General features: G+C 43.2%; 1 protein-coding gene across 2 annotated transcripts in view; it reads right to left on the bottom strand.

Annotated features, from left to right (window-relative positions):
• enox1 (ecto-NOX disulfide-thiol exchanger 1) overlaps window positions 1–26,752 on the bottom strand; it is a 156,273-nt gene that overhangs the window by 104,316 nt on the left and 25,205 nt on the right. For both annotated transcript variants that reach the window (XM_085384869.1, XM_085384868.1), the window contains exon 2: window positions 4,833–4,865. The gene's annotated coding sequence lies outside the window, so the exon portion shown is untranslated. The remainder of the gene's footprint in view (window positions 1–4,832; window positions 4,866–26,752) is intronic.

Raw genomic sequence — 26,752 nt, 5'->3', positions numbered from 1 at the left:
CAACACCCACTATTACAGCACTGTGATTAGTAATATTACTGTGCTGAGTGATTTGGGTTTGATAGGTGTTACTTTATGAGTGCTTTCAAGAGCTGCATGCAAGGTAATGTAACTCTAAAATTAGGTTAACAAGTCAAATTTTAAGTCAAATGTAACAACATAAACAAAAAAGCTGTTTTAATTCCGTGAAGAATTTGCTGTTTGTTTCACACACTATATGATGGAGTGTGATTTTTATGCATTCATATCTATCAAGTATTGCCAAAAAGAGACAAAAAACATGCACAGTCTGCATGTGTCCTCCCATGGCGTCAGCTAAATCTACATTTGACTTTTGAGCTGATGGGGAATCCTTCTAAAGCAGATGAAGCTAATGATATGAATCATATCAATGCCACATATTCCAGACAGATTTCCAGTGTTTACGATAAGATTACTACAAGCTCCTGCTTGGGTCGGTGGGTAAAAGACTGTGTGCACAATGAAAGTTTAAAAAAATCACATGATCCTAAAATTCAGCACATCTCCATCTTCTCCATCTGCTGTAGTGAAACATTCTCATTAAGAACTACACACTGAGTACAGCAGAGAGAGAAAGAGAGAGCAAGAAAGCAGAGGAAAAACCAGCCATTTCACTCCTCCTCAGGTCATCATTACAGCGCATCAGGACAGCTGCTACCATGGAAACCTCCAGAGAGCAGAGCGTAGAAATACTTGTTGGTCGCAAAAATCAAAAGCCAAACTGTCTGCATCTAGGCAGTTTGTTTCAGACTCTATTTATTTATTTATTTTTACCAACTTTAACTTATTTTTAATTTCTAATCTTTCCTTTCTGTAACAGGGGGGAAAGTCTCAGAGGTGCTGTTGATGTCATTAGCTCCATAGATAGATGGATCCACAAGCTAGACACATTGGAGCTCTTTCGGATGAAGGGAAAACTGATTTTGTGAGTTTTCCTCTCATTTGTTGCCCTTCTCGCATCCTTATACTTGTACTGTCTGTATTTTCAGTCCTGTGATATTAAGTTGAAGTCTATATTGTTTTCTGTTTACAACTATCATGTGTTAGATGGCTCACCTGATGCTTTGATATGATGATGATCTGATCTGATAGAGTGCGTCATTTTTAATGTTTTAAAGCTTATCTGTTTGGTTTTGTTAAGGGTTATAATTAGGGACATGGCTGCAATGATTAACAGGTGTGTTAACACATGTAGATGTAGCTACCATATTTTCCGCACTATAAGGCGCACTTACATCCTTTAATTTTCTCAAAAATCAACAGTGCGCCTTATGCATGAATTCTGGTTGTGCTTACTGACCTCGAACTGATTTTTTGTGACACATGGCGCTCAGAAATCTGTCAAAAAATGTTTTAGTACGTCTTTGGAAAGCTACAAAGCTGCACTGCTTGATGGATTGTCAGAGCATTATGGCTACTGTAGTCAGGAGCCTCACTGATTAATCTGGGTCCTAAACTCCGTCCACTTCAGGTCCCAAAGTCAAACGAACACAGCAGCATCACTGAGAGTTAAAAACTGTCTAAATTCTTTCATCTTTAATAAAATGATCAGTGTTGCTGCTCTTCCAGGTGTAACAAGTTTAACGTCCAGGCATCCATGAAAATAGAATTTATTAAATTTAACAGAATTAGAAGTTAGCAGGAAGTTAGCTCGCTAGTTTCCACCTAAACATGATATAGCATGTTCTGACTGAGAGATTTCTGAAAAAATTAAAACGTACAGCTTTGCTATCACTTCCAACATCAATGAAGACAGAAAACTAAACAGCAGTGACTTTTGTAGGGTTACTGAAGTTGGGCTAGCTGGTATATAATGATTTGCTACGCGATCGCTAGCGACACAGCTATGTTAGCATAACATAAACACAGTGAAGTTGGAAGATGAATGCTAACTTTTTTCTACTCGTTAATGGGAGGGTTCCCGATGGTTAGGGACAAACGCAATCACAACGCAGGATGCTGTAAACAAACCAAACTTCATCCACAATACGAGGTTAGTCGAGGTTAGTATTAATTACTGCAACAACATGGGACTAGGAGCAGCTGCAAGAGAATTCATCGTTAATGAATCAATGGTACAGAAGTGGAGGAAGCAAGAAGAATGAGTTGAGTAAAGTTTGACTTATCTGACTGTCTGTTTTGCTTTATGTGCCTTATAATCCCGTGCACCTTATGTACGGTAACACTTTGGATAATTGAAGTGACTAAATTTGACCTCTACACCATGCTTGTGCTTTTGGTCCCTTTTAGTAGAATTTTTAATTGAGTTTTCTGAGCCCAAGAATCACAAGATGTACATTTCAAACTTTAAAGGGCTGTGTCCCTCTGAAAGTCTTGCAGGATGTTGGTGTTCTGGCAACTGTAAACATACGTATCAAGCCAAATCCCACCTTAGATTCATTCATTCATAAATTGTCTGAAATCCTGTTCAGTTATCCAATGACAAATGTCTGACTATATGTTATGTTGTATCTTTTCCACTGCGCGGCTCTGATGAAGACACAGTTGTAGTGACGCACATTGAAAGGCTGTAAGCAGTGTGTGCTCCAGTCCCGTCTGTCCTTTCGGACAATTATCTCAATTTGAATTATATAATGTGATTTGGTATTTAGTTGGATATGTAAACTGTAGTTTAGGCAAAATAAAAGCAGATCAGAGGTTCTACAATTCAGAAAGCTCATCTTGCATCTTGCTTTGTGTGGTTTTTGTTTTTTAAATCCAGGCTTGATTGGATATAAAAAGATCAGGATTCATGATAACCATTTATCAGTAGATGTTCATTTTAACAGTCAACCATTCCCAGTTAAATTTGGCATCAAGAATTCAAACTGATCAGTGTAAGCAGGGTTTTGATTCAGAAGGTTCACTCCTCACAAGATTACCACATAGAAAGTAATGTGACCGTTGACTCTAGAATGCTCCTGATGTTTTAGGGGAGCAAGAAACATTTCAATAACTTACTACATATGAATTCAGAAAGAAATATTGTAACTGAAACTAAGGCTGACAGTTTAAATTCATACCATTTACAATCTGTGCTGAAAAATTCCACTTTGCGTCCAGAAAAGGACAGGACTTTGAATTTTACTGCAATATTGACTAAGAAGTTAGCTAAGTTAATCAATAAAAATAGAAAACAACTGTGACCAGTGCTGCACTGATCAGATACTCATGAAATACTCAGAAAGTAGAGGCATTCTTCAGCACACAGGGCAAAATGACCAACAAAGGTTATCTGGAGTCTTATCTTACACTTCAGTCACAGCAAATCCAGGGACTAACTAAATTAAGCTAAACACTATACCGATATTTCAGCAATTCATTAAAGGGCATCAAATAAAAACAGTTATTATCTTAGCTTCTGTCGTCCTGCACTGTTGTTTTTTGTTAACCGAACACAATCCTGCTCATAAAAAGTTGTCTGTGTCCAGGGATCCAAATTCAATACAAAATAAGGAAAAGAGTTGCCTCATGCCACAAATCTCATAGACTTGAAAATTAAACTACTAGGCATTCAAATCCAGACTACAGAGAACCAAAAAGTGAGGAAGCTTTCATTTACACTACTAAGGTCATCTTCAAATACTCATTATCGCAGATCTCAGATCAGCCAATCACATGAAAGCAATTTAATACATTTAGGCATGAGGATATGCTGAGGCTTAAACCAAGAATCAAAAAGGGGAAGAAAAGTGATTCGAGTGCCAGCCCACATTTAAAGTCAGCTGTTTCATTTCCAGTACTCATCTGAGTATTTTAGAACCTGCTGATCTACTGGGATTTTCCCACACAACACCTCTAATGGTGTCGAAGTATGCACAAGAGCATCTCTGAACAAGCAACACACGCAGAACCAGATGGGCTACAGCAGTAGAAGATCACCCCAGGTGCCACTCCTGTAAGCTGAGATATCAGAAGATCAGAAAAAAATCTTGCCTGGTCTGATGAATCCTGATTTCTGTTGCAACATTCAGGTCAGAATTTGTGGTAAACACGATCAAAGCATGGATCCATGCAGGCTGCTGCTGCTGATGTAATGGTGTGGGTATTTTCTTGGTACACTTTAGTACCCTCAGTACTAACTGAGCATTGTTTAAACACCACAGTGTACGAGTATTATTGCTGACCATGTCCATCCCTATATGACCACGGTCTACCTATCGTCTGTCAATGTGCCACAAAGCTCAGATTATCCCTGCACTTGAATGGCCTCCACAGTCAACAGATCTCAATCCAATAGAGCATCTTTGGAATGGGAGATTCACATCATGGACGAGCATGTCAATGTGGACCATTTATAACTCTCTGAGGAATGTTTAGCGCACCTTCTTGCCTTGTCCATTAATGGCAGTAAGAACAAGAGACCTGTGTTGTAGTTCACAGTGACGTTATGCAGATTTACAAGATGACTGCAGTGGATTCCATCAACAATAAATCAGCATGCATGCACAACAAACTGTGCATCCTAATATGTGATAAAGCAGTTTTTTTGTAATTTAAACCAAACTAAACTTGAGAATAATCTAAGGCACGTAAAATGTGAAAGTGACCTTAGCTGCACAGTAACAAAGAGCAGCTGCAGAGATTTGTCTGGATCACCACCTGAGGGACAGTTTTCCAAAACACATTATCAACACAGCTTGACGTGGCGAAAAATCAGGCTGGTTCTGCATCAACTCTTTAGCCATTTGTTTGTGGAAACAAACAGAAAGAAAGAAAATATGGCATGTCAAAGTGATTGGACAGGGTCTATTCATCATACACCTGCAAAACCAAGACGAAAAGACAGGAAAGATAAACTTCTGACTCACTGTTGTGCTGCAGCTGCTCACGTCTGATGGCCCCTGTGGAGACAAAGACAGAATTCCTCATTAGTTTTATTGGTCCTGTGTTTAGGTTTTACCACTGTCCTAATGAATTAAATGTGCTGAGATCTCGTCAGGTTTCAGCCATGACATCATCTCAACAATCCCCCGAAGCAAGGCAGTGCCTGTCTGAATGTTAATGTGTGTGTATGATGGATTCAAGACTCGCAGAGGTGAGCAGCTAATAAAACCGCTGCACAATTTACTGCACGAAGGCGCAAGAGTTCTGTGCACATACACACGCATACGCCGAGCACCAGCTGGGCTTTGCTGACCTTTCTAAAGAAAGGCTAAGCTTTAGAAGCCCACAGAGAAACAAAAGCAGGAAAACTGTGTCGAAAGAAACAGCGCAAAGCTGATCGGATCTTGATGACAGATTGTGCAGCCCGCAGACAAAAGGTCACTTCAGCTAAATCATCTCACTAACAAAAAGGAATTGGCCAGTAACAAAGAGCAATGAATGACATCAAACAGGATTTATTTTTATCATAAAGTGTAACAGGCTTGTAACGATGGGGAAACCACACTGCCTGCTGCTAAATTATACAGAATCATTATTCAGTGTAAAAGACAAAGGATGTGTAAAATCACAGTTTAATACTGTAATTTTAAACTGACGTCTAACTTCAGCTGTCTAAACTATCCAAAGGTATTCCCCAAAGACTCACTTTACTAAAGAAGAATAAAAGCTCCTCATATTGATGCAGAGATGAAAGAAGTACCAGTAAAAATACTTATACTACTAATTATTATCATTCAATGAAAGCCACTATGTTTTCGCTGCCACTGTGTGGATAAGTGAGGTGTGTCTTTTTCAGGTGAATTATTATTTTTAAGAGATTTTCAGCCATTCCTTCAGCTTTTGGAAGGCCAGCGTTTTTCCCAGATACTTTTTTAAGATCCTCTGGCTTCAAGTTTGGAAATTTGTCTGGGAGACCTACTTGCTCATTTATATCAGCAGGGTCCAGGCAGCTGAGGTAACTAGATCAGATCCCCTCATCAGTCCCAACTTCTCCACCAATGCTAAGCACTGGCCATTTGATTTATTGTTTTGTTGTGATTTAATTCAGTGCAAAAAGAAACACCAGGAGTTGCAGTTAAATCTTCATTAGCAACGCTGTTGCCATCACATTCCTTCAATATCAAAGACAAGGGTGCTTTCCACTAAACCTGACAACCAGGTGTAGCATCATCCTGTTACTGTGACAATAAAGCTAATTAAACTTGCATTATTGTAACAGTGACAACAACATCATCCCATATGCCAAAAAAACAACTGTCATTGTCACACATCTACAGTTGGTAGATTAAAACAAAGAAACAATATTTTAAAGTCAGTTTTAGCAGAAAAACATTTCTTTAAAAAAAAGAACAACATTTGCAGGCATAAGGCTATTAAGGCTATTAAGCAGCTAAGAGCAGATTTTATCTTTACACTTTCTCTCTCACTGCTTTCAATTGTAATATGTATAAAAGGCTCCACTCCCTTGAAATGCTGAATACATCCTCTTGCTTCAGCTCCATGTTTACTGCTTCAGTATGTAGCTGGTTATTTATCATCTCTTTAGCAGTGTAATCATGCAAAGCTACGATCAAACAAACAAACAACTATCAGTTAGGTATCATCTAAAATGTAAAAAGAAATATGACATGATGTAAAGTGCTGAGATGTTCTGTTACTAGCTGAATGGGAAAAGTGTAGGTACGTTGTTTTTAAAGACAATAAAGCATTAAATGTGTTGCTGGGTGATGGTTGTAGCACAGTCTGTAAACAGAAAGTGAGCGATCGCTGTTTAATGTTCAGCCAAGTGAAGAGTACAGCGCGTGAGTGCCAGAGAAGGCCATATGGCAAAGACACTCCCACGCCAAAGCACTGGAATGAACCAGTCCATCTTCCAGCAGCTCCTGTCCACATACAGACACAATCATTATGGTTCTGTTTCACAGTGACCAGTTTAAAGTGAAAACTATTAAATTATTTTCAATATATATATTTTTTCTTTCAGTTCTTTTACCCTCCAATTATTACAAGCAGTGAAAACAAAGCTCAACTGAACTGAAACTGGAACGCAGAAAATAAAGGTGTGGAAATGACATCACTTACCTTAGCTAAATTACTGGTAACACCCCTGAACAGCAGGTGTGCTGTTAACCTTTCCCCCCTCTCGCTCTGTCTTTGCTCTTGTTTCTCACTAAAGCTTTAATACTTTTATTTCTTTACTGCCGGTCCCCGATGTTTTATTTATCTCATTGTTTTCACTCCCTCATCACCTCAGCACCACCAAACTGACTGATATGCAAATAACGAATAAATCTGCATATCAATTAACAACATCATCTCCTCACCAAGCATTCTCATTGCATGTACGAAAAGGAGGGTGATGCATGTGGATCATATGAGGGATGTATTAGAAATTCGGGGGGGTATTCATGTTCCTCAAACTATATTTTAGAAGCAGTAAAATGTCAAAATGTAAGAATTATTTATTTAGTTTTGTAATTATAGGATTAACAGCGACTTCAGCTATACAGCATTTTAAAATGGATTTAGTGCAATGTTGCAATATATAGTTTTAATGCCTAAATGTAGACACAGTGATACAGAAATGTGTCAGGTTAATATTTACAATAGCATAATGGTGTTGCAGGAATGCTTTGGTTTTGATTGCAGCTGTTCTGCAGATGAAGGTTTAAGCCCTTCTTCCAACTTTCCAAAGCCGTCCCATGGATGAGACTGAAGTTTTTTGTGTTTGACACCCCTGTGTGAAGATGTACTAACATTTTAAAAACTATTCTTTTAAAGGGGGACCTTTTCTGCTCATCTTCTAACTCCATATACTTATTCTTGGACTTTCTTTTTCAGGGTAGCTTTTCATAGTTTAAATTAGTAGTTATTTATCCAAAACTGGGCCTTAGTGGAGCACATTAGTTCCGTTACCAATTTCTTTGGCATCACACAGACTACAGAGTAGAATAAATCTCTTACAGCCTGAGCACTGCACCCAGAGTTAGTGCTTACACACCCACTGATCTCATCATTTGAACCTTGTTTCAGTTGGCCACGTTTTACGGGAGCATCCACCTTTTGTGTCTCATGTATTCTACGGTTTTCTACACCACATCTCTGCATGGTATGTTACTGTAAAGCTCAGCATTTACTTTGTTTTTTGAGTTTTTGTGGGCACCCAGTGCTAACTGTGACATGTGAATGCCTAACCTGCCTGACCCTTACCCAACCTAAAATCCAGTTATTATCCTTAAATCTCAAACAGCGTTTAAAGTTGTAGATCTCTACAAAACCATCGGACTCAACCAGTATGGAGGCTCCATGTGTTTGTGGGGTTTCAGGATCCCACAAATACAAAAGAAAAAAAAGAAAAACCAAAGCCTATAGAAAAGACACATTCACATGATTACACACTGAGCTGCACAAAGACCTATATGAGTTGTTGCATCGGTCTTCATCTTCTCATTTGCAACCCTGCAGTGCAATTGATTCCTGTTGGCTTAGGTGTAATATAAATAGATACATCTGTGTGGAGGCTATAAATAGAAGAAGAGATGTTGACATCTATAATGCTGTGAACATTTTGCGGTACTATGTCTCACAGTGATTGGGAACATCACAGCAGTTTGACAGTTATGGCAAATACATATCTGATCTTGCAGCAAAATATTGACGTGTTTTGTTTTGGCACCGGTAGCTTTTGGTCAAGTGTAGAAAAAAACAATCCAGCGGTGGGAATGGACATCAAGGCTATTAAGGTGCTGAATAAATGCAGTGTATTTCTCACTGACCATGATCAGAGTTAGTGCTTACACGCCCACTGATCTCATCATTTAAACGTTATTTCATTTGGCCACGTTTTACAGGAGCATCCACCTTTTAAGTCTCATGTACACTGACCATTGGGTCAGTGTACATGAGACAACAGAGAAAGCACAATAGGTCCTCATTAAAGGATTAAAAGAACAAAATGTACTTATATTATGAAAGAACCAAAAAAACAAAACAAAACCCTGAACTTTAAAATTGTCCATGCATCACAACAGGCAGTGAAACATATTATACTATCTAACTCTCATCCACTTATTCTATTTTCAAACTTGAGTGCAGTCTGGTTCATTTATAAAATGGTTAGCAGCAGCAGAAGATTTAAATCGGGCCAGTCTAGCAGTCCAAAACTTTGGCAATTACTGAATTTGAACTGCAGCAGACATTCGAAGCATTTAGCCAACTTCAAATACTGAACCTCATTCATAATTATAATACACTTCCCTTCTCAGTAGTGCAGAAAGACCAGCAAAATGTGAAATCAGACATGTTTATCTGGTAGGAATGAATTCATTCAGCCAAATGAGAAATCCAAGTAAGTGCCGGTCTTCCCTCTAAAGCAAACCTCCAGGTCTCTGCCGACCGACCTCTCTATTCATCACACACCACCGTAGTCGCACTGGCTGTTCTCTCCTGAAACAAAGCACAGCAACCATTTGTGTGTTTTGTGTGAGCTTCTGCTTTATGGCCCCTTTGCTTTGCCTTGATCAATCAAACAGGCGTGGTGAGCAGCAGGGTGAGCGGGGAGCGCTCTGTAGTGGAGGATGGGGCGATGTTCCCGCATCCCACCTATTGGCACAATCCGTGTTCCGGCAAGCCCTCGTATAAATCACTGTTAATGACACCAGAGAGAAGAGGAGGAAAAGGGAGCAGTTAGGCTAAATAATCTGCACAGTGCTCCTCAGGATGTTGCTTTTGGAGAGTTCATGAGAATTTCACCTGCCTATGGAGAGAGCGAGGAAAAGCAGCCAGACGGCAGTCTTTCCAGGCTCGTGTGGAGGCTCAACGTGGTTTTAATTTCTTTAATTGAGCCTTTATTAAACCATTGGAGCCCCACAAAGTCCATTTCCACCCACATGTTTCTCCAGTGGGTTTGGAAACTTTGACAAAATCCTGAAATATCACCACAAAAAAACAAAAGAAAAGAAAAGAAAATAAGCATGACAACAACACCATCTTCTCCCTTGGTGTTTACACAGGGGCGGTGGAATGAGTCCAGGGTACGTAAGGTATGTGACTGACAAAGTATTTCACATCATTGTTTGATTCTTTATTTTTCTGATGCACCAGCTGAATGTTTTGACCGCACTCTGCCACATGGAAGGATCACTCGCTTGAGCCTCTCAGTTGCAATTCCCTGTTTGTATTTTTCTTCATAACAGTGGTAACTTCATTACAGGAAGTACTTACAATAAGCTACTCCCAACATGGAGGCAGAATGCGTCACGAATATAGAATATATAATACAAAACTCCGACCTCTTTCTCACTTCATGCACATGTAAATGTTGCATCTTTTTACTCTAAACAGATGTCAGCTGCATGGAGCATGATCAAACTTTTCATTTAGTAGCTACAACTGCATGTTAATTAGCTACAGCTCATCTAATCTGTCATTTTAAACAGTGACAGCAGGCAAAAGACAAGAAGAAAACACATTTTTTTTATCACTCTTCATAATCAAACACAGCGAGAGGAGAAAAGAGGAGAGGGGGATTCGTTGACATCTGTGAGCGTGTATGTTGCAGACTGGAAGCTGGCTATAAGAAGTTATGATATATGTCTATAGGCTCATATCTTTCTCTTTAATGACTAAATGAAACTGCAGGCTGAATACAAAGTATTCAAAAAAAAACTTGTATTTAAGAGAAACGGAGGGGCCCCGTTTATGTTGTGGGCACCAGTGGAAAATGGCTGGATTTTCCTCAAGTATGAGGACAGGCACAGTGTGTGATTTGATGTGATGTGCAAAGAGAGGCTGGTTTGCTTTGTAAGTGGCAATTCAAATGCCCTGCTACTCTCACTTTACTGCTGACACAGTGGCTGGATGGCTGGTTCCAAATAATATGGAAATGGCTTGAAATAACAGTTTGGGAAACTTGCGGTCTCTAGTGACTGACCGGTTATGGCAATGCGAGAAACTGATGGAGATTTCAATGTGAATATAGCATGACGCATTGATTGTTACAAGGGTCAGACTATGACAGAGCCCATTAGACAAAGTAGAAAAAAGAAAGAAAAGAAAAAAAAGTCAAAGACCCCACACTGCTAGTCAAAGCAGTGACCTATAGAATAAAAGGATCTGGTGGCTCTGATGTGTAAGGCATTATTGTGCCTGTTGTTTGGGTTCTTCCCTTCAGAAGGAAGGGTCACTGCAAATCAATACAAACATGCTCTGAGTGGTCACCACTTTCCTATGATTCAGGAGGTCTCACAAAATTGCCTGATGTATCTGACGTCATTTATATACTACGAGCTTTTACAGTTTCCAGATCTCAACCTCATTGAAGCCTATGGGAAATTTAGGACTGACATCTTAGACAACTCACTACACATTATGCTCTTTCCCTCGAGTACAGTAAATTTAAGTACCAGTGATGACAATGGATTGGAATGGGATGCAGCTGACTGGAGTATATTCATCAATTTTTCCTACAATACATCTCTGCATGGTATTTTACTGTAAAGCTTGATGCCCAAATATTCTCAAAAGGAAACATCATCTACAAATGTAAAAATCATCTGATGGCCAGTTAAAGTCTGTACTTTCTTCTAAAAGAAGACTAAAAACATATCTCTCCTTCAGTGTGCATGAATCCTTTAGGTTAATCCACCTGGCTGCTCAAACACAGAGCTGTAGGACAAGAAACAAACATGAGTGCACAGCACTTACTTTGGTTTTTTTTAGAGTTTTTGTGGGCACCCAGCACTGTCTGTGAAACGTGAATGCCTAACCTGCCTGACCCTTACCCAACCTAAAATCCAGTTATTATCCTTAAATCTCAAACAGTGTTTAAAATTGTAGATCTCTACAAAGCCATCAGACCCAACCAGTATGGGGGCTCCATGTTATTGTGGGGTTTTAGGATCCCACAAATACAAAAAAAACAACAACAAAAAAACCCCAAGCCTATAGAAAAGACACATTCACATGATTACACACTGAGCTGCACAAAAAGCTATATGAGTTGTTGCATCGGTCTTCATCTTCTCATTTGCAACCCTGCAGTGCAATTGATTCCTGTTGGCTTAGGTGTAATATAAATAGATACATCTGTGTGGAGGCTATAAAAAGAAGAAGAGATGTTGACATCTATAATGCTGTGAACACTTGGGGCACTATGTCTCACAGTGATTGGGAACATCACAGCAGTTTGACAGTTATGGAAAATACATATCTGATTTTGCAGCAAAAATATTGACGTGTTTTGTTTTGGCACCAGTAGCTTTTGGTCAAGTGTAGAAAAAAAAACAATAAAGTGATGTGAATGGACAACAAGGCTATTAAGGTGCTGAATAAAGGCAGTCCATTTATCATTTACTATGGCCATCTGCTTTAATCTGTGTCATGAATAATGGGAAGAGATGGAGTCTGTTATCTTTCAGCAATAAACACATTTTACCACTGAGTCACATGTGAGGCTGCAGAGGATACTAAATCACTTCTACAGAACACCTCGGACCTCTAAATTCAGACTGATCGTTGATACAGCTGTGTGCCTGTCATCAGCAGTGAAGATCAGATAAAAGGCAAGGATATCTATCTTGATGCATGCTCAGTCATCCAGGTAAGTAAATCCCAAAAGGCTGATTCAACAAAACAAATCAACCTTTTGGTAAGGATATCTAATTTAACTCAAGTCTTCAGTGGACAGAACTCAGATGCAAGGAGAAGAGACAAGTGAAGGAAATAGGGACACAATTAAGGGAATTGGTTGTACACCATGATTTTGCAATTAGGGCTCTGTGGGGGCCCAACCATCTGTTACAGGACTCAGTTTTATGACACTGGCTGTGGGCTGACTGTACCGCTGCAAAAGTGATTTTGGGATGATCAGATGGTATTGATAACAGACAAGAAAACAAACACTTAAAAATGCCTAAAAGACACAGCACATTTTGTTCTGCACTGTCTCTTCATAAATCGTGTTAAATTATAACTCGTCGCTAGTGTGAGAATGTGTTTCTGCGCCTCATGTTTGCTGCCGAAAACCGACTTTAAACACGACCAATTACAGCACCCTCCTGCATGCCCACATGCATTAATCATATAGACAAGTAAAGAAAAATATCACCTTTTGATGTTCATTTCAAATTGAATTCTGAAATAAGCCATCATGCAGTTATTACTCTCCGTGAGACACAGCTGATTATCCCTGTGTGCTCAAATGGAAATATTCCTGAATGAGAACAAAGAGATTTCACGGCAGCTCCATCACAACCCCCTCACCAACACACACACACACACATACACAACATGGAGACGTACACAGGCAGCGGTCCCATAGGACGTTCATGAAGACTCCTTCCAATAAAGAGGATTATAGATTTTGCCCTGTGCACCCAAGTGTTTCCAATGAAATAACGGCCTCCTCCTGGATAACTCATTAAAATTTAAACCCCCCACCCCTTCTTCAGAATATCACTGTACTGCTCTGCATGCATTACAATCTTTGCATGGAAAAATAACCCTGCCATGCTGTGTGTGTGTGTGTGTGCGTGCGTGCGTGCGTGCGTGCGTGTGTGTGCGCGCGCGCGCGCGCGTGTGTGTTTTAGCATCTGCATTGCAAAAGTGTGAGAAAATTAGAAAGGAAGATAAGAGGAAGTGCGAGTGAAAATGTGCTTCTATCCTTGGTGGCCCTGCAGGCTTTGTGGCTGGTTAAAGATTTCTCTCACACACACACACACACACACACACACACACACACACACACACACACACACACACACACACACACACGATCCTTAAAATAAGGAGGAAGCAGTGAGATGAATGTTACATTTACATTTTTCTTCAAGGCGACAATGGAGGCAGGAAATACATATTTATGTTGAGGCAACACCTCGACAGGAGGTGGGCAGTGCTGCATGCAAACATGCACATGAACAATTTTTTGCTTGCTCTCTTTAAATTACATAACATCCTCCAGCATTAACCTGACCATAACCACAACCGTGAGCTACTTTCCACGTGTGAAGTTATGTTACTCTCCTCTCCATCGTGCATCTTCTGCCCTGCTTATCATGTGAGATAACTTTGTGACTTGTAAAAACAATACATGCAAGTGACAAAACCATGGCAATGAAACATTGCACAATGACACATTACACAGCAAACATAAAAGATAATCAAGAGAGATCTTAATTTATTCTAGTCTAAATCCAGATACATAAAGTTACATTGTATTTTTTTCTTGTTTGAATTCATAAAAAGCAGTGCTGGTGCATTTAGTCAAAACCTCCTTTAACAAAATGTTTCCAATGCCCTTTTTATGGGCTTCCCATCAGAAAACTCTCAGCTCATTTTTTTCCCCTTCTTTTTTGTTGGAATGAATATAATAAGACCTAAAAATGTGTTGAAAATGACTGACTGATCTTGAAAGCATTTGACTGCTTAAATTACAGCAGCCAAACTCTCTTCTGGCTGTGCTTGCGTCCTTGGATCTAACTTAACATCCTGAGGAGACCCTGAAAACAGATCTGTATTAGCTACAGTCTGAAAATGAAACTTGTCAGTTTGAAGTTCATGGGGCTGCTATGATGCTTCTCTCTCAGATGGATCACCCAAAACATTTAAATATGGTTCAATCCATAGATACATAGATACATGTCCTTAAAAGAAGGATGTTAAATGTACCTGTAGTTTAACCAATGAACTAGAAAGTTCAACAGTTTCATAGAAATAAAGAGTGACTTAAAAAGTCTGAAAAATTATCCACCCAACCCCTGCTAACTTTATGTAGAAACTTGTGTTTCCATGGTAACACTAGGTAACACCTGCTGACAAAAAAGGTGGAAACATGGGTCATTATGTGTCATTTCCTGATAATACTGTGACGCAATCAATGAGCATGGAAAAGATTTTTCAACACAGTACTAACCCAGATTTTTCCAAGGAAAATAAAATTTTCAAGGAGGCCTACATTTTCTGCTGGACTAAAGAGAGCTGAGTGGTTTAAAGTGTTTGTTCGGTGATGTGTGGTAACAGACAAGTACTCCGTGAACTAAACTGCTTTGTGCAAAACATTTAGACCTCTATCTAAAAAGCTACACATTGCTGTTATATATGACATGCTGTCTTATGCAAATATATAATTTTGTAAGCAGTTACATACTGTCATTTCAAAGTTTCTGTGTAACGATCAAAGGACGCCTTCTTTAATATGGCTACAAAGTGTAAAACAATGATCACAAAAGGTTTGGGATGAAGCATCTTATCTCAAAATACCTAACAAAGTCCAAAATTCTATATATTTAGTTTTACCAGTCTGCACACACATTGTCCACTAGGATGGTTTACAAAGGAATATAAACCGTGTACCTGTCTGGGGAAGTCAAGTTAGGATATTTTCCATGGTTGTCCTTTCTCACGTGTAGTGCAAACAGCAGGGAACAGGTACTTTAAATGCAGTCACTCTACTGGAAATATGTTTTAGGTGAGAGAGCTGCCTGGATACAGCGTGCAAGAGTGAGAACACATGATGCAATTACAGCACCTGTGACAAGTAGTTGCACATTTCTCACACAGGCACATTCTGAGAGACGGAAGGTTGAAGACTGGCAGTTGTCTGACCTGGTTGCATGCTTCTATGCTTTTGAAAACAGTTTGTGACTGTACAACAAAACGGTAATATAGTTAACTGCTGAACAATAGTGCAACAACTGGAAGTTCTGATGTAAGTGGAAAATCAAGAAGGCCCTTTCTGGAAATAAAACCACAACCAGGTGACATCAGCTGGTGTCAGTTTAAAATATTCAACATGTTACAGAAACTTTTGTGGGAACGACTGAAGATCGGAGATGATTGTGATTTCATCAACAGACTCTCAGCTACAGCTGATGCATAGAGGAACACTCTTGGTCCAACTCGGTTAGCTCAGGAAAAAGTATTCTTTCCCCGAAATCACACTTTGAGCCCTCACAACAAAAAGTAAGGTTAATGGTTTGGGGATGTTTTTGTGAGGGGCTGCTTTAAAAGCTTTTATTGATGCCAACCTGAGTTGTGTGGAGTGTGATATATGTCCAGTAGTGGTGCTTTTGTCTACAGGGGCAGAAAACGACGACAATGCAAATTATGCAAACTCCAAAGTTGCTCCTCATCTCTGTTGCATTCGTCTCTGCTACCTTGGCACACCTCAGTTTCACACCCATCTGGATGATAATGTAGGCTAATTCTTCCTCAGTCTCTCTCCCCACATTTCCAGTTTGTCTCTACAATTAGCTATAAAATAAAATATAACATCTTGAGAAGAAGCCATTAGGGACACAGACACTTACCAAGTTAAGAACCGAGTCTGGTTTTGTTAAAGAAATGAACCTTTCAAATCTTACTTTCCTTTGGACTCTGTTGTGGTGTCTACCCGTCGTTGTTTAATCAGTTGATCTGAGCAATTAGGAAAGTTAGTGAGGTGGCACATGCTTACACTACAAGCTGGTTCTCTGTTGTTGCTAAGCAACCTGATAACTCAAAGATTTGCGGGATGAGGTGAGTGTGCTTTCACGTGTAAAAAAAAATCTCTCCAGTTTTCTCTCCCTAGGTGTCCATCTTTCTCCCTCTTCTCTGACTTTACTTTGGTGCCTGCAAAGCCAGATTTTTTATTTGATTCATAACATCTAATAAAACAGACCTTCACTGATGAGCTTCTGTGTTACAGGACTGTGTTGTTCATAGGTCCCTCACTAAATGAACAAATGCCCCACAATCTCACAAGCTATCAAGTTAGGTTGTCAACAGCAATGGATTCAGAAACATTTAAAGAACCTAGCAGCATTTAGTTAGCAAAAACTGAAACCATGCAGCTGATGGGCAAGAACTCAAAGTATAAAACCCGCGGTGAAATTAATCTTTGCTTTCTTAGTAAAATCTCATGCTATTTCAAGTTGAATACTAGGCTTATACGGGGGTGAAATATATATTCAACGTCATATGTTTTTCTAGATCTTGACAAGTTTTTTCACATCTTTTTTCACTCTGTTTACAGCACTGTATTTTCATTTTAGTGTTGATTTTAGACATTAATAAATCATGTAACAGCACAATGGATTCATATTCTAGAGCAGGGGTGTCGCACTCCAGGCCTCGAGAGCCGGTGTCCTGCAGGGTTTAGATCTCACCCTGGGTCAACACACCTGAATCAAATGATTAGTTCATTACCAGGCTTCTGGAGAACTTCAAGACATGCCGAGGAGGTCATTTAGCCATTTGAATCAGCTGTGTTGGATCAAGGACACATCTAAAACCTGCAGGACACCGGCCCTCGAGGCCTGGAGTTCGACACCTGTGTTCTACAGCATTAGCTAAGAGAGCGGTTAGCCAGGTAGCTGTATCTTGGCTATGCTGCATATATTTGCCGTAGGAAACCAAAACCCTCTCGGTTGCCAGTGTACTGATACTCAGGTGTACAGCATGTACATTGGTCTCTCATATCATACCTTACATACATAAAATACAACAGGCCAGTGTAACAGTAGTATAACATAAAGATGCTAGTGTACACATGGGGTGCAAGCAATGCAAAGTTTACGCCAAGCAAAATTAAAGCTACAGCAGCTGGAGAAAACGGCACCTGCTTTGCTTTCCGTTTGGACTTTCTACTCCTATACCATCACTGATGGGGAAGGTTTCTCTCTGAGTGGCGGCACCTATTTTTCCGGAGAAGACTCCAGCAAATCCAGCACCAGTATAAATGCTTATAGAGCTGTTAAGACATCACAGTTTGTGCGTGCGACAACTAATGCAGTGAGCATATATTTAACATTTATGCCTGAATGATACAAAACTGTCACTTAAATTGGTTTATAAAGCAGCACTGTCACACATCCCAAGTCAGAAGAGGATCTTTTGACTATCTCCCATTAAATGAATATAGTAAATGGTACCACTGGAGTAACCTGCATTAGATGGAGCTTGTCAGTGAATGACTTAGCCATGCTCTACATACCACGGACAGAAGGCTAAGAGAGAATAGAGGCCAGAAACACAAGAGAAGAAAAGATGTGCTCTATTTAACCTCTGTTCTCTGATTCTATCCCCTGCAGCTACTTTCCTCCCAAGCTAGAAAGGTTGAGAGATGAACTCTGACGTCTCAGTAACATGGCCCGACTTCCTGTGCTGTACAGTTCAAATGTAAAAATGCATATTTAATGTGCAGAGCAATGGGACAAACAGGAAGATGCAGAACCAGGTTTCAGGGGTTATTCTGGGCTTAGAATTGTCTCAGTGCAGACTACTTTCCAAGGTAAAGAAAGTAACCAGATTTCAACAGTCCTCGAAACTATTTAATAAGCAGACGTAGAAAAAAATAAATTTAACTGTGGAAAAAACCTCAAGTCATTAAACAAAAAGCTGCATTTTTCAGGACATGCTGCATTAGTTTTGTGGTGGGACAAGGACTAGACATATGACTCCAGCTCAGGGGGAAAGATTAAACAAATTCATACCAATGTGACTTTTCCATCATCTGTTGAGCCAGGAAGTTTCCATGAGAAACAAGGACACAAACACATTAACATGTGGAGCAAAAACCTATCTGTAATCGCCAACACTTAAAAGTTGTCAAGTGCCACTTATTAGGAAATTGGTTGGCATGCACATATTGCCTCTGAACTGTGTCAATGTGCGGATGGCTGGCAATATAAAACTCCATGAATGAGTGTAAAATCGTGACAAATGAGTTTCATTCATTTCTATAAACCAAGTGTGATCTTCACCTCAATGTAGCTTTGTGTTCTGTTTCTCTACCTTTACAGATAAACCTGTTAGGTATTCCTCTGTATTATTTCATATTGTTCTACTGCCATATTTTCTGTTTCATCATTTCTGGGTTTCAGGAGTTCAAAAGACATGCTGGATGGTGACCAAAAAAATTGAGATCTACCAAATTAAATAAGTTAGGGTTTTCACTTTAAATGTGTACCATATTTTTAAATTTTACATGTAAATTTTTTCATGGTTAAATTACCATAGTGATGTATCACTAACAAGGCTCTCAGGAAGTGACATGAATGCACTAAAGAAGTGCATCCCAAAACAATACATGCTGCAGTTTATTTACACAAATAAAGAGAGTGGAGATGCTACCAGCTGAAGAAAATGGTTTAGGTTGAACCATATGTTTATCAGTATTCATTTCAGCCTCAAAAAGTGAAGGAGGAGATGAAAGCAGCACAGCGGGAGGTGAAACGCTGCCTGAGGGAAGCAAAGGACACCTACAGGAGGAAGGTGGAGCAGAAGTTGGAGAGGAACAATATGAGGGAGGTCTGGAATGGTGTGAAAACCATCACAGGCCACAACACCAAGAAAAGCACAGTGGGGGGGACTGTGGAGAAGGCAAACGAACTCAACAACTTCTTCAACAGGTTTGACCAGCCCACAACCCCCCCACCCTCACCCTCACCTTCACTACAGAGTCCAATCCCCACTCTCCTACCTCCCTCGCTTCCCCCCCTTCCTGACACCATGACACCCCCCTCCTCCAATCCCTCTCTCAGCAGCAAGACATCTCCCCCCCTCCCCTCCTCCCAAACATCTCCCAGTGTCACAGTGGATCAGGTCAGGAGGCAACTGAGGAAGCTTCGCCCCAGAAAGGCAGCAGGCCCAGACAAGGTGTGTCCTAGGATGCTAAAGGCGTGTGCTGCTGAACTTGGGGAGCCGCTACAACGAGTCTTCAACCTCAGTCTGCGACTGGGGAGAGTGCCCGCCCTATGGAAGACATCCTGCATCGTCCCGGTCCCCAAAAAGAACCGGCCCAATGAGCTGAATGACTTCCGACCGGTGGCACTGACGTCACATCTTATGAAGACTCTAGAGCGGCTCTTCCTCAACTTCCTCCGACCACAGGTACAACATGCCCAGGACCCACTACAGTTTGCATACAAGGCGGGTGTCGGAGTGGAGGATGCCATCCTGTACCTCCTACACAGAGCCCACTCACACCTGGATGGGGGAAAAGGCACGGTCAGGATCCTGTTTCTTGACTTTTCCAGTGCCTTTAATACCATCCGGCCCTGTATGCTTCAGGAAAAACTGAACAGGATGGAGGTGGACCCCTGCCTGGTCGCTTGGATCTCCGACTACCTCACCGACAGACCACAGTACGTCAGGCTGAAGGACATCACATCGGACACTGTGGTCAGCAGCACAGGAGCACCACAGGGAACTGTGCTGTCCCCTCTTCTCTTCACCCTGTACACCTCTGACTTCTGCTACAACTCTGAATTATGCCATATTCAGAAGTTTGCAGATGACACGGCCATCATGGGGTGTATCTGGGATGATCAGGAAGAGGAGTACAGAAGTCTGGTGAGGAACTTTGTCGCATGGAGTCACACAAACCACCTGCAACTCAACACCTCAAAGACTAAGGAACTGGTTGTGGACTTCGGGAGGTCCAGAGAAGGTCCACTGCCGGTTCAGATAGAGGGGGAGGAGGTGGAGGTGGTCAACAAGTACAAGTACCTCGGGCTGTGGGTGGACAATAAACTGGACTGGTCATGCAACACAGAGCACCTGTATAAAAAAGCCCAAAGCCGACTGTACTTCCTCAGGACGCTGAGGTCTTTTAACATCTGCAGGAAGCTCCTGAGGATGTTTTACCAGTCGGTGGTTTCTGGAGTACTTTTCTATGCTGTGGTGTGCTGGGGGAGCAGCACAGCAAAGAGGGACTCATCCAGGCTGGAGAAACTGATCAGGAGGGCTAGCTCTGTGGTCGGCATGAAGCTGGACACTCTGGTGACAGTGGCAGAGAAAAGGACACTAAAGAAACTGATGGACATTATGAACAATGCTGGGCATCCTCTGCACACGGCCATAAACAATCAGAAGAGTCTGTTCAGTGACAGGTTGCTTCTCCCCAAGACAAGAACTAACAGACTTAAAAACTCCTTTGTCCCACACAACATCAGACTGTTTAACTCCTCTCTGGAGGGGAGAGGGAGGGGAAACAGGAGGACAAAGGAGGGGGGAACAACTGAGTTGTAGTGCCTCTTCACCTCACTGTACAATACCTTGTGCAATACTTTTTGTAAATAGTCAACAGTGCAATAGACTCAATACTTGAAATGTGCAATTCACTTGTATTTTATTTTTTATTCCTATTTATTCTATTTATCCCCTTCGTATATTTTATTTATATTTGTCTCTGTATTTATATATATATGTGTGTGTGTGTGTGTGTGTGTGTGTGTGTGTGTGTGTGTGTGTGTGTGTGTGTATATATATATATATATATATATATATATATATATAACAATTCTGTAACTGTAACTTCGGTCGTTGCTGTGCTTTTTGGAAGTCGAATTTCCCAGAGGAACCCACCCGAGGGATTAATAAAGTTCTATCTTACTTATCTTATCTTATCTTATCTTAAAAGTCTGTCAGGCAATAACAGCAATGACAGTAGGACGGAAAGATCACTGTCTAAGGTTCCAGAATAATGGACTGGAGGAAAAATGGTCTCCAGGTCACCTCTGTGCTTTTTGTCTACTGCACCAGAGAAAAACCCAAACCTCTAATCACCAGGTGAGCTAGGAGACCGATGAATTTTGGGAGCTGTAGTGTGGTGTGAGATGTGGCTGTAGGGGACAGGAGGCTGTCCAAGAGCATTTATCAGTGAAACCATCAGAGCAGAAGATGCTCTCAGCAGCCATTACTGTCACATGCTGCACTCTGCAAAGCAAACACACACACACATTCATCGTCGGAGCACAGCAGAGGCATTCATGCAAGCACGCGTTCACACGGAGAGTGATCAGCGTGGTTGTGTGGAAGCTCTTTGCTTGTGCAGCTTCTTGCCTGCATTTTTGTGCTGCCAGTAACCAGGTTTTTGAAATGAATTTAAGTCTCTGTCCTTGACTGTCTCACAGAGTACAACCACGATAAGCTGGTTAAAGAAAAAAATCTGAAAACAGCTTTCACAACAGAGGTCTAAATCACAGATCACTTAGCAGATTTATTCCCCGTTTCTCAGTTAAGTTGAGATATTAATGGACTTTTTACTCCTCGGGTTTTAATGCACCCCCGTATGTATAGCAGTAAGTGACGGCTTCATGATCAACAGATACTTCATTCAGTGAACACATCATTATTCACAGGGCCTGATGTGCAGTGATTTAAACTGTCTCTGTTTCAGTACAGAAACAGAGTAAACAGGCACTGTGCATGGGGCTAAAAGCTCTGCATCATGTTTTTTTTGACAGAGATATCACACTATAATCATTTATTTGGCTTTGACTGATTTTTAATAAGCTTTTAATGAGGAAGTAGCACAATGTAAATCACAGATTAGCAGTCAGAGATGCTCTCAGTCACCAGTAATTGGAGCTGCACTGCAAAAAACTGCTAATTCAGCCTCAAGCTTTTAACCTGAATATTCACAGATTTTGTCAGCTGATGGATGTTTTCTGAAAGCAGATTGTAATTCAGGATTTGAATTCAACATCTAATCCAAAGATTTTAAAATAAAATGGCTTTCTTTTATCTTTTGAGAAATTAGAAGCTTGTTGCCATTTATAACTATTGTGGAGTCTATTTTTAAGTCCATACTTGCTACTGGTTGTGCAGATATTCTGTGCACTCAAGTTGCCTGACTGACAAGCATTTTTCATGGTGCATTACACTAATGACAAACGTCATGCACCTACTTGTTATACTAGGATTGTATTTCACCATTGCATTTAGCTTTTGGGCTTCCATGAATTCAGCCTCACACACCTAATGGGTGAAGACGAATCTGTCGAGCGATTGGATGAGACAGTAAGTATCCATTAGCTCAAGATCCCTAATGCAGTTAGCAAAATGACTATTCAGTTCTGTATGTGAGGCTGATTTCATGGAAACAAAACTGAAGGTTGTGTTTGGCCCACACAGCTTCTCTAAGGAGATCAGTCATTACATCAGCCCCCTTGTGAGCTTTATCAAATCATCTGCTGAGAAGCTTTGTAGTTTATCTTGGACCAGCATTTTAATTTTGATCTCACATCTCAAATCTCATTCAGTCCTGTTTCTAAGAAATAGTGCAAAAATCAAACCTTTACTGTCATCCAATGATTTGGAACTTCTAGTACTCACTTTCATTTTTTCCTGGCATTTGCCAGTCTTTACTGGCCTCTCATCAGCTGGGCCAGAATGCAGCAGCTAGGCTGCTAACAAAAACTAGCCACGAAATTCAGAATTTATTTAAAATTTTATTATTGACTCATGAAGCACTACATGGCCAAGCACCTGCATGTATATCAAAGCTACTGAGAAGATCATCATCATCTAATCAGGGTCTTTTAAGTGTTCCACCCTCTTATGCAGACGTGACAACGCTTATGAGGTTGTTGCTCACAAACTTTGGAACAATGTTTCTCAGCCTATCAGGTCAGATGAGTCTGTGGTTTGTTTTAAAGAGCTGCTGAAAACCCATTTTATGTCACGGATCGCTGTGCGGCAGGCAGGAGTAGGACCCAAAATGCAGGACTCACAGGCACGAGGGAATAAACTCAAAAGGCAGCTTTATTGCGTAACAGAAGATGATAGGCGATACAAAACTAGACTGGGAAAAACTAACATAAAGCTCACCAAGGAACACAGGGAAATCCACACAGCATGAGGGACGACGTCACGCTGAACAGAGGGAGACGCAGACAGAAATACACAGAGGGTTAACGAGGAAAGTGGGAACACACGGGGAACACAGGTGACACTGATAATCATAACGAGACAGGGCGGGGTGAACTGAACATGACATGTACGGGCGTGAGAGTCACAAAGTAAACAGGAAGTGCACAGAGGTTCAGACAGGAGGAGAGAGAGCACGGGGAAAACACAGACATAACGGGCTGGGGAAACATGGAATAAAACATAAGGAGAGACGAGGGCTCACAGATACACAGAGGGGCACACAGGGGGTAAAAGCCATGAAGGGAAAACACTTAGGGAACAACACAACAGGGCAACTCAGAAAACATGGCCAAAGCAAGGAACAAAATACAAACATACAAGGAAACTAAGAACACTGGGCCAACATGGCCCAGGACCATGACAGTACCCCCCCCTCAAGGGCTGGCTCCAGACAGCCCAAACACAGAAAAACAAAACCAAACAGAAAACAACCCAGGGCGGGCGGCGGGGGCCCAGGACGGAGGGCTCGGAACAGAAAACAAAAGAAGAGCACAGCAAACACCGGAGCCCAAGAAAATAACCCAAACACAGAGCAGTTCAGGGGGCCGACCATGCGGAAGGCAACGGCGGAGACGCGGAAACAATTCAGGAGGCCGGCCGTGCGCAAGGCAACGGCGGCGACGCGGAAACAGTTCAGGAGGCCGGCCGTGCGCAAGGCGGCGACGCGGAAACAGTTCAGGAGGCCGGCCGTGCGCAAGGCGGCGGCGGCCCTCCAGTCCCAGGCGTGCTGGCCATGGCCTGGTGGGCACAGGACCAGACGAGGACGAAGACTCGGAGGCCGGACCAGACGAGGACGAAGACTCGGAGGCCGGACCAGACGAGGACGAAGACTCGGAGGCCGGACCAGACGAGGACGAAGACTCGGAGGCCGGACCAGACGAGGACGAAGACTCGGAGGCCGGACCAGGCGGAGCTGCAGAGGCTGAGGCCGGACCAGGCGGAGCAGAAGCAGAAGCCAAAGCTGGACCAGAAGCAGAGGCTGAGACTGGACCAGGCGTAGCAGAAGCACAGGCAGAGGCTGGCCCAGGCGTAGCAGAAGCACAGGCAGGCCCAGGCGATGACGAAGCGGTCGCAGATGGCGGCTGAACGGGCCCCTCGGACCCTCCAGCGGAGACAGGAGGCTGAACGGGCCCCTCGGACCCTCCAGCGGAGACAGGAGGCTGAACGGGCCCCTCGGACCCTCCAGCGGAGACAGGTGGCTGAACGGGCCCCTCGGACCCTCCAGCGGAGACAGGTGGCTGAACGGGCCCCTCGGACCCTCCAGCGGAGACAGGAGGCTGAACGGGCCCCTCGGACCCTCCAGCGGAGACAGGTGGCTGAACGGGCCCCTCGGACCCTCCAGCGGAGACAGGTGGCTGAACGGGCCCCTCGGACCCTCCAGCGGAGACGAGGAGGTGCTGGCCGGGCTCACTGGAATCCCCAGCGGACGAGGTAGATGGCGGCGTGGGAGCTGCGGAGTCCTGGATGAGCTCATCCGAGCTTCCAGCAGGAGCTGATGTAGAGCCAGAGAGGTTTGGGACCCCTGGCTGAATGTTAAGCCGAACAGAAGACCGTATTGCTATCGGGGACTGGGCCAATGGTTCAGGTGCGAGCTGAGCTACTGGAGATGCGGATGAGAGTGGGAGCTGAGCTACTGATGGTGGTGAAGTAGATAACTGCACGGGAGACCGAACTGAGGGCGTCTGCACTGGCACAGGGGACTGAACTGATGTCTGTTGTAACGGAGGTGGTGAGAGTGGAGTAGGCAGTGGAGTTGATGACTTCACAGGAGAATGAACCAGAGGCGAGTGCACAGGAGACTGAGCTAGAGGTGGTAGTGATAGTTGAGGGGAAAGTGGAGCTGGTGATTGAGTGGATGACTGTGCTAAGGGATGCTGCACTGGGGACTGCACTGGGGACTGCACTGGGGACTGCACTGGGGACTGCACTGGGGACTGCACTGGGGACTGCACACTGCACTGGGGACACTGGAGACTGCACTGGGGAAAGCAGAGCTGCAGGAGACTGCGCTAGAGACTGCAGTGATGGTTGTAGTGGAGGTGTGACGGGTGGAGGAGTGGCTGAAGTGGCTGCGGGTCGGGCGGCTAGTGGCTCAGCTACAGAGTATAGTAACGGCAGGGCTATGGGTTGAATGTCTGACTGAGTAGCAGCCTGAATGGCTGGGTGTAGTGATGGTTGGGGTGGAGTTAATGGCTGAGCTAGCGGGGACACAGGAGACTGAGCTGTGAAGGGCTGCGGGGACACAGGAGACTGAGCTGTGAAGGGCTGCGAGGGAGCCGACTGAGCTGTGAAGGGCTGCGAGGGAGCCGACTGAGCTGTGAAGGGCTGCGAGGGAGCCGACTGAGCTGTGAAGGGCTGCGAGGGAGCCGACTGAGCTGTGAAGGGCTGCGAGGGAGCCGACTGAGCTGTGAAGGGCTGCGAGGGAGCCGACTGAGCTGTGAAGGGCTGCGAGGGAGCCGACTGAGCTGTGAAGGGCTGCGAGGGAGCCGACTGAGCTGTGAAGGGCTGCGAGGGAGCCGACTGAGCTGTGAAGGGCTGCGAGGGAGCCGACTGAGCTGTGAAGGGCTGCGAGGGAGCCGACTGAGCTGTGAAGGGCTGCGAGGGAGCCGACTGAGCTGTGAAGGGCTGCGAGGGAGCCGACTGAGCTGTGAAGGGCTGCGAGGGAGCCGACTGAGCTGTGAAGGGCTGCGAGGGAGCCGACTGAGCTGTGAAGGGCTGCGAGGGAGCCGACTGAGCTGTGAAGGGCTGCGAGGGAGCCGACTGAGCTGTGAAGGGCTGCGAGGGAGCCGACTGAGCTGTGAAGGGCTGCGAGGGAGCCGACTGAGCTGTGAAGGGCTGCGAGGGAGCCGACTGAGCTGTGAAGGGCTGCGAGGGAGCCGACTGAGCTGTGAAGGGCTGCGAGGGAGCCGACTGAGCTGTGAAGGGCTGCGAGGGAGCCGACTGAGCTGTGAAGGGCTGCGAGGGAGCCGACTGAGCTGTGAAGGGCTGCGAGGGAGCCGACTGAGCTGTGAAGGGCTGCGAGGGAGCCGACTGAGCTGTGAAGGGCTGCGAGGGAGCCGACTGAGCTGTGAAGGGCTGCGAGGGAGCCGACTGAGCTGTGAAGGGCTGCGAGGGAGCCGACTGAGCTGTGAAGGGCTGCGAGGGAGCC

This window comes from Rhamphochromis longiceps, linkage group LG16, assembly GCF_057381845.1.
Source record: "Rhamphochromis longiceps isolate RC_006_pf linkage group LG16, R_longiceps_female_GT1.1, whole genome shotgun sequence".
In the NCBI taxonomy this organism is placed as follows: Eukaryota; Metazoa; Chordata; class Actinopteri; order Cichliformes; family Cichlidae; genus Rhamphochromis; species Rhamphochromis longiceps.
The sequence above is the reverse complement of the archived record's forward strand: the minus strand, read 5'-3'. Positions and strand labels throughout refer to the sequence as shown.